This window comes from Festucalex cinctus, chromosome 1 (assembly GCF_051991245.1).
Source record: "Festucalex cinctus isolate MCC-2025b chromosome 1, RoL_Fcin_1.0, whole genome shotgun sequence".
Taxonomy (NCBI): domain Eukaryota; kingdom Metazoa; phylum Chordata; class Actinopteri; order Syngnathiformes; family Syngnathidae; genus Festucalex; species Festucalex cinctus.
The window spans coordinates 7,289,810-7,299,748 of record NC_135411.1 but is presented as its reverse complement, the minus strand read 5'-3'; positions in this window follow the sequence as shown (position 1 = coordinate 7,299,748).

Below are 9,939 nucleotides of genomic sequence, written 5' to 3'. Positions count from 1 at the left end.
AATTCTTCTTGGCCACTCAACTACAGCGCCATGGCCGCTCCCCTTTCCGGAAATATGACATCGGCCACCTGCCAGACGGACACCACTGACTGTCGTCTGAGTGGCCTTCACTGTGGACACGCTTACAATGTGTCTGTAAAAGGTTGCTTTGGAGATTGCCCTGGACCATATAGCATCCCACAGACCATCATGACAGGTTTTAGCATAATAGGAGTAGAATTATGCTAGGTTAGAGAGTTTGAATGAGCATAATAAAAACAAACGATCTTTTTGTCTCTTTCTAGCTCCATGTGCACCTCAGAGCTTGGAAGCAATGACAGACTGCAGCACACACTCCATTTGGGCTTCTTGGAATCCTTCTTTGGGAGCGACCTCCTATACGGCGACTATGACAGGACCGAATGGCTTCCTTGAAACCTGCTTGACATCGAACCTCACGTGTTCTTTTAGTAATCTACAATGCGCGACACAATACAGCGTCAACGTCACAGCTCACGACGACGAATGCGCCAGCGCGTCCGCTCAGATGACAATCACCACTGGTATTTTGTAAAATTGTGATATTTAAAGCTATTCATCTCACAGAAAACAACATTTATCCTTCTGTTCCCGCCAGGACCGTGTGACCCAGTCAACGTGACCGCCGTTCTCCAGTGTGGCTCTGACGCAGCTACGGTGTCGTGGAATGCCAGCGTCGGGGCCACCGAGTATCACGTCTTGGCCTACGGCTCGCAGCATCAAACATCCTGCTGGAGCGTGTCAACTTCCTGTCAGTTGAATGGGCTGCAATGTGGAGCAATGTACAACCTGACTGTGCTAGCTGAGGACAACGCGTGCAACAGCACAGGAGGCTCGCAAACAATGTTGATGACAGGTAGTGAAAAATTTGTTTTTAACTATGTTCACAGCGAGTAGTAGCATTGTGGCTGTTTTCTTCATATTGAAGTTTTGTTCAACTTTCTCACTATATATAGACGCCCTACAAGTCTGTTATATTTTGATGGGGTTCCTCATACCGTATTTTTCGGCTTATACGTCGCTCCGGATTATAAATCAAACCAGCCAAGAAATGCATAATTAAGAAGGAAAAAAAACATATATAAGTCGCACTGGAGTATAAGTCGCATTTTTGGCGGAAATTTATTTGGTAAAATCCACCACCAAAAACATACATGTCATCTTGAAAGGCAATTTAAAATTAAAATAAAAGAGAGAACAACAGGCTGAATAAGCAACTCCCCACTCAGCTAGAAGCTAACAGGCTAACTCCCCTTTTCCACATAACAAAACCTTCCCACCCGGAACTCTCCCTTCGTCCCAACGTTCCGTGGGTGAAGTAAGTTCCCATCTCTACAAGTTATTCATATAACTCTAGCATAAAGAACATGCTAACAAGTTTAGCAAACTACCAGTGTCACTCCAAATCACTAAATCCAATGAAATCTTCATCCTCGGTGTCACTTTTAAACAACTCCCCCAACTTGGGAGGTAGATGATGCAATGTTGAACTTACCAACACAGGCCTAGAGCGCCCTCTTGCAGTTCAGTGTGAAAATAACATGTGAAATGATAAAAAAAAATGTGTTAATTTCACACATAAGTCGCACCAGAGTATAAGTCGCAACCCCGGCCAAACTATGAAAAAAACTGCGACTTATAATCCGACAAAATACGGTATTTGTCACAGTCTGTCAAGAATTTCTACTAGCGCTGTCCCAACAGAATCTTACATCATTCCATCTAAAAACTATGCACAACGATTTATTGGGAGATCATGCTTAACTCTTTGACTGCCAAACGTTATCCAAAAAACAACCCCAACGGTGCCAGCAGATTTCGAGCATTTTCACTCATTTTTCAAAGCAAACAGAATATTGTGCGGTGTGACTACATAAACATGGTGGATATGAAAGATTGGATTCAATTCTTTCATGAGGAAAAAAAAAAAAAAAAAAAAAAAAAAAGAGTATGTTTCTACCTTATTCCGTTCTTTCGTAATCATCGTTTGAAATTAGGTCATTTGAGTGACATAAGCGAAAATGCAAAAATATAAAGAGAAAAACGTTTTGTGAAAAAGATACTTTTTTTTTTGCACAACAGTGACTTTGACACTAATATTTTTTGTTTAGTGACAAGGCAGCGCTACACAAGACATTGTGCTACCCGTTGAGAGAAGGAAAAAAAAACATAATAAATGTAAATTAACGTTCATGGCAGCATTCATTAGGATTTTAGGATACGTTATTAAACGTTTTTGGCGGTCAAAGAGTTAATTGAGTCCCCATCAAGTAGTCGTGGGAAGAGTTGTAGGTGGCAAATGTGAGATGCTGGGGAACAAATATAGTAGGCTTTACACTATTGCATACACCAGGAGTCTGCAACCTGCTGCTCTGAATAATTCACTATTCAAAAAATGTCAGTCTAAATTTTTAAGTTGTCAGGTAAAGAGACGCAAAAGGTAGATGAAAGAAGCAAAAAGGAAGCAGAAAATTACCATAAATTGATAGCAAAAAAAAAAGGCAGATTTTTATTTTATTTTTTGTAAAATTAGCCATAATGTTTCCAAAATAGGAAGAAGAAAGGCAGAAAATTACTATATGTCCATAAAATGTTCAGAAATGTCAGCAATTTGACAGAAAGGCAGATAATCTAAAAATGTATGAAAAACTAAGCATAAAAAATTAACCTCTTCAGACCCATGCATGATTGCACGAGTGCACATGCCATATTTGCATGTCTAAACCAATAAAATGCATATTTTGGATGATGTCAACACTTGTGGTTCAAGATTGGATTGTAGCGAATCAATCACAATCGCAAGTTGATTTGCATGAAGTTCATGTTAAAAATGTGACATAGAAGCTTGGTATGTTTACAGCACGTTACAGACATATTACCCTGGCGTCCACTAGAACAAATAGAAACACAAGATAACCGCCCAAAATTTTCCCCTGTTGTTATGTGGGGGGAAAACCCCCAAAATAAAATAAAATAAAATTAATAATAATAATAAGAAAAAAAAGTCACAATCAGCAAAAAATAAATACAAAAAAATTGCCCAGAAAAATTGCAGGTCTTAAAAAATAAAAAAAAAGATATATAAAAAATAAATATACAAAAACATATATACTAAAAAAAAATTATACAAAAAAAAAACAAAAATATATATATATATCCATCCATTTTCTTGACCGCTTATTCCTCACAAGGGTCGCGGGGGCTGCTGGCGCCTATCTCAGCTGGCTCTGGGCAGTAGGCGGGGGACACCCTGGACTGGTTGCCAACCAATCGCAGGGCACACAGAGACGAACAACCATCCACACTCACACGCACACCTAGGGACAATTCGGAGCGCCCAATTAACCTGCCATGCATGTCTTTGGAATGTGGGAGACCGGAGTACCCGGAGAAGACCCACGCGGGCACGGGGAGAACATGCAAACTCCACCCAGGAAGGTCCGAGCCTGGACTCGAACCGGAGACCTCAGAACTGGGAAGCGGACGTGCTAACCACTCGACTACCGTGCCGCCCTAAAATAAATATATATATATATATATATATATATATATATATATATATATATATATATATATATATATATATATATATATATATATATATATATAAAAAATAGATTCAAATTTAAAAAAAAAAAAAAAGAAGATGAAAGGCAGAAGAAAATGAATCTCAAAGTATTGGATGCTGTATATTTTTCTGTTATGGTGCAGCTCTAATTAGCACTTGGGCCCTCAGTATATTAGACTAACACTAACACACTGTTTTCTTCATCACAATGTTCAAATGTTTTTGGTATTTATTTAGTCTGAAATGGCTCTTTTGACATGACAGGCTGCTAATCCCTGGCATACACAAATGTTCTGACTAGGGGTGTTAAAAAAAATCGATTCGGCGATATATCGCGATACTACATCGCGCGATTCTCGAATCGATTCAATAATAGGCAAAATCGATTTTTTTTTTTTTTTTTATTTTTTTATTTTTTTTTTTTTTTAGGATTCACACCTTAAGCATGGAAGAATGTTATATGAACGGAACATTAAGCCTTAATATTTTATTTTAATGCTGTTTAAACATGAAACAGATTACAACCTCTATAAGACTGAAATTTCAGATAAATAAACAATACATTTTCATATAAATCTTACACTCTACAAGCTTACTGATTAGTATTTTCTAAATTTGAATGAAAAAAAATCGCAACAATCGACTTATAAATTCGTATCGGGATTAATCGGTATCGAATCGAATCGTGACCTGTGAATCGTGATACGAATCGAATCGTCAGGTACGAGGCAATTCACACCCCTAGTTCTGACTATTAAACCATTCTGCCACATTCGCAGTTTGTCACATTAGTCTTCTCACAAACATCCCGTTTTATCCTCAGTGTCCTGAAACAGGGCATCTGTGGGACATACTGTAAATGAAACCTAACCCTTATCAAAAAATAAAACCTCACTTTTATTCTCTTCCAGCTCCATGCTCAACATACATTGAGAACAGCAACCAAACTTGTGGAACTAACTCCTCCTATGTGTCCTGGATGCCAGTGGCCGATGCCACAGGTTACATAGTTACTGCAACAGCCACAAGCAGCCACTCAGCTTCCTGCAGCTCACCGACCCCAATGTGCATGCTAACAGATTTAGAGTGTGGTGAGACCTACACAGCCACTGTTGTGGCTCAGGGAAGTCATTGCGACAGTCTGCCTGGACCAAGCGCTAACATTACCACTGGTAGGTGCATGGCTGAGGTCCATTCACCTGCTTTACAGCTAATATTCACCTTGTTATATTTTGTTTTACAGCTCCCTGCCCTCCAGCGGTCATTTCCAAGCAGTATATGTGTGGCAACAACACGGCCGTGCTCAGTTGGAGTGACAGTGTTGGACGTCTCCGCTTTTATGCCGAGATAGCCGGTAGCTATGGCTACCTGGACAGCTGCAGGACGACAAATACAAGTTGCGTGGTCCATGATCTTCCTTGCGGCATGGATCTTAATGTGACTGTGCAGGCTGAGGGAGAACACTGCAACAGCACCCCGAGTGTCTGTCAATCACTCCAAACAGGTCAGTCTACTAGATCAATCACTAATTTGATTTTTCAAAGAAACTACTGCACCCAAGGAAAAAGCAAATCAGACACAAGGCTTGACTGATGTGTCGGTTGTTCCTCTTGGGCACACCCCTGTGGCCTCATAACAACTAGTTACGTTGACTTCAGGAGCTCACTCAGTGGTGCTTACTTGTGTATTGCCTACAAATATCCAGATTATTGGACCTTTGTAACATTCCTTACTCCTTTACCCTTACTCCTTTAAGCAAATGGTCAAGATTCCAAAGGAAGAAATCTCTCAAGATCTAAGTAATCGATTATATCAGAGTACCATATTTTCCGCACTATAAGGCGCACCGCATTATAAGGCGCACCTTCAATGAATGACATATTTTAAAACTTTTTCCATATATATGGCGCTATAGTAGAGGCTGGGGTTACGTTATGCATCCATTAGATGGTGCTGCGCTAAAGGGAATGTCAACAAAACAGTCAGATAGGTCAGTCAAACTTTATTAATAGATTACAAACTAGCTTTCTGACAACTCCATTCACTCCCAAGATGAATAAACAGCTGTTTTATTATTTTCTCTGAGGTAAAGTATTAGTATTAGCTAGCGATCCAAGATGGCGGGATCTTCTGCGCATCCGCGTCACCGATCGTGCAGGGTCACCGAGAGCGTCTTGACAGCGAGACCTGTTGCGGCTCAATATTGATCCATATATAAGGCGCACTGGATTATAAGGCGCATGGTCAGCTTTTGAAAAAAAATGAAGGCTTTTAGGTGCGCCTTATAGTGCGGAAAATACGGTATTTGGCTCGGGGATCACTTAGGTTTTAGATCGTAAAGGTGCGCCCCAACTGCGGTAAGTATTCATAGACCTGTTTATAAAGAGTTAAAATGACAGGTTTTGCACCTCACTGTGCAGGTAGAGGTCCCTGTAAACCAGGACAGTCTCTGGTGGAACCTAGGGGGTAGAACTGTCATGTTGACTGGAGATACATTTCTGTTTATGGTGTTTATATGTTGTTTTTTGGCTTTCCAAATGAGGACCAAGTCTAAGGACTTCTTTAGGGCGCATAGAGCCTATAAAAGGGTACAAGGGAAAAGCTGCGCCATTTTGGACAACTAGTCTAACCCAAAAAAAGTCAACCTGATCAACTAAAGAAAGCTGTGTTGAGAGGTTCCACTTCTTCGCGACTCATCCGGAGAACCTCTGAGACAGATATTTAAATTAACACCTGATTGTCACATCCACCGAAGTGGGGTGAAATTTGTTCTCCGCATTTGACCCATCCCCTGGGGGAGCGGTGAGCAGCAGCAGGGGGCGCGCTCGGGAATCATTTTAGGTTATCCAACCCCCCAATTCCAACCATTAATGCTGAGTGTCAAGCAGGGAGGCAATTGGGTCCCATTTTTATAGTCTTTGGTATGACCCGGCCGGGGGATTGAACCCACGACCTCCGACAAGACCACTGAGCTGCTCTTTACAAATCAAGCTAGAAGAACAAGATGGGGACAGAGAGGATTGAGTGTATTTTCATGGTTTTTGTCGTGTTTCTCATTTCTTTCTAGCCCCGTGCGCCCCAGTGAACGTTAGCGCCACGCTGGTGTGTTTCAATCACTCAGTGCTGGTGTCTTGGGTGGGAAGCTACAGTGCTGTAGAATACACAGTGACGTCTACCGGCCAAGATGGACACACACACCAATGTCATTCCAACACGACGAGCTGTCAACTTTCACACATCCACTGCGGAGAAACCTACAGCATCACCGTAACGCCGCACTCTGAGTCGTGTGCTGGAACGCCGAGTGAAGTCTACAGCTTCAGAGCAGGTGCACGACGAGCATCATCGTCACAATCGGCTGCATTTAAGAAAATACTAAATGCATCTGCATTTGCTCCTCTTTCTCCAGGCCTTTGCTCGCCAAGTAATGTCACCATGAATCCACCGTGTGAGGACAACAATACAGTGTCTTGGTCCAGTGTATCAGGGGCCGAGATGTACATAGCCACGGCCACAGCCAATGACGGACACGTACACAATTGCAGCTCCAACGTTTCTACCTCATGCCAGTTCACTGACCTTCACTGTGGACAAAACTATTCTGTCACCGTGGTGACCGTGGACCGGGGTTGCCAGAGCGAGCCAAGCTCAGCGGTGGAAGTGACGACAGGTTTGTTGAGGAGTTGCCCAGATGTTTTGAACACACTCAAGCATGATTAACTAACTTCCGTTCTGTATCAAACCAGCTCTGTGTCCTCCCGCTAACTTGGCGGGCGAGGTCGCTTGTGACACCAATGCAGTGACCATCTCGTGGAACCAGAGTCCAGTGCCAGGGGTTTCTTACGTCCTGAAATACGAGAAGCTCTCTAGCACACTTTCTACTTCATCGTGGACGACCACAAACACCTCGCACACATTCACCGACCTACTTTGTGGACAGCGATATGCCTTCTACATTGCCTTCATAAATGGGGCTTGCCACAGCAGCTACAGCCCTTCCTTGGAATTAAGTACAGGTATGGAAAGTTTCAACACAATGTAGTGTACTGTACAGTCAAGCACTGTAAATGAGTAGCAAAAAAACCCACAAGTCTCCCCAAGGGGGTTAACAGGCACAGCTGTGATGGGCAGTAAGCTAGTTTGCTATTTCTACACCACCAAAAATGTATATTCTCTTCGGATAGTCTGCTTGCGTGCACTGTCTACTGCTGTATTTCTTTTCCAAAAAATAAACATGGATTTGATCAGCTGGACATTCGCCTCAATCGACGGTATTTTCTCGACGAGAGAGCAGCGGCGTACCTTCGTACCTCTCAGGGACATTTGCTGCTGGGTACACCTTGGATTCCTGGGACAAGTGGAGAATGCTTATGGTGTGCCTATCAATTTTGTTGAAGATGTGGAAGACAAACACATTATTGGAATGCTGAAACAGGCATCCTGAGAATGGGAGGCGGCAGGTTCCTGATTTATCGGAAAATTCCGACGCAGCTACATTGGGAGAGATCAAGCTGCTTGTCTTTCTGGATGGTGTGTTGCGAGCGATTAGCACTCTGATTCATGCGATGCGCAAACTCAGTCGCAAGATGGATGCAACGTTCCAGATCCGTTGCAAAATGGCCGCCACCGAGGAGAAGTTGGCATCTGGTCTGAAGCAAAGTGATTGCTAATTTAGTTCATTGAAGTCCTAGCGTGAGTCTCAACCAAGTGAGAGGTTAAGGTCAGACCAAATTGCTCCCAAAACAACGGCTGAACACTAATGCTCTGTACTTCTACATGTGCAATGACAGGAAATTTCATTCATTCATAAACTATTACCCTCATTGTACAAACACTGACAAATTCTGAAGCCCACATGAAGCCATTAAACCCTGCAATAAGCCAATCAGAACTTTCAACTGAATATTTTCTTTCTATGTTCAGCTCCTTGCCAGCCCACAAACTTCAATGCTCATGTGGACTGTGGGATGAACAAAGGCAACTTCTCCTGGGACGAAAGCAACGGAGCCGCTTTTTACACAGTTGAGGTGACAGGGGACCACGGCCATGTGGCATCCTGCGCGTCCAACGACACTTCTTGTGCCGTCGAACTCCACTGTGGCCGCTCATACTCGGCCTCACTGGTGGCGTCCACCGAGAGCTGCAACAGCACTGAGCATGCGGATATTTACTTTGATTCCGGTAAGGATAAGACTCCATGACAGCCATGAAATCACTTCAAACTTCATGAGAAATTTATTGTCCTGTTTGCCTTGGTTTTACTCACTGTACCTCAAACAAGGCAAAAAAGGATCAAGCCTTGCAATCTGTTGCTCCAAAGAACGTGTAACCTACTTCCATCTGAGCTCATCCTGCCTTCACGTGCTATGGGAAAGATGGACGTTACCACTCGGAAACTCCTAATTACGACCGAGTTCTGTTCATTTGATTTAGTTGTTATAGCAAAATTGTGTAGATTCTAAAACAGGCTGCTGTACTAGCGGACGTTAAGGCCCTTATAACTGTTAATATTTCTTGCCATTCACGAATCCTTCTGTGCTCTCCACCATGTTGAAACTTGAAAAGTTCTCTCAACTTGGAAACTCGGGTATCAAAATAAATTCCCAGTTGTTCAGTAGAAAATACGGCATGAGGGGGCGTTTACGTGCAATTTTCTACTCGACGTGGTATTTACCATAATTACGATATCACATGAAGGCAGCATTAGAGCAGCCTCTTCTGTTGCTATTTTTGAAAATGCATTTTTTCCGGCAGGCATCGTTTAATCTTCTAATTTTAAGCTTTTAAGTTTCTGATCTGTATTTTAACCCTGTGAAGCACCTTGTAAGATCTTCTCTGTGATAGACTGTTGACAGGATAGGACAGCACAGAACAGGACAGGACCTGATTGACTGACTGACTGATATCCTCCCACAGTCCTCCCACCGTCCATAAAACTGAATGTTGGGTACTCCAGTACCTTAGTCAGCTGGGATAGAATCACCAAGAGCTGGATAAGCAGTACATAAACTGGATAGATAACTCCTCTATTCAATCTGTCTCCCATAGCCCCCTGTCTCCCAGAAGATGTTCTAGCTGTAATGGACTGTTACACCAATGTGATGAATGTGACGTGGTCAGAGACCCCCGGCACGGACAACTATACGGCCTGGGCCATCAGCTTAGCAGGACACAACGCTTCCTGCAACTCCACATCCAACAATTGCGTCATCCTTGGCCTGTATTGCGGCCACGTCTACGAGGTGGTGGTCACCTCGTCCTCTGTACATTGTGAAATCATCGCTGGTTCTGACTACAAGGTCCAAGCCGGTGAGACCTACTTTTATAAACCAGAAAAGTCTTGTTTGTGATGA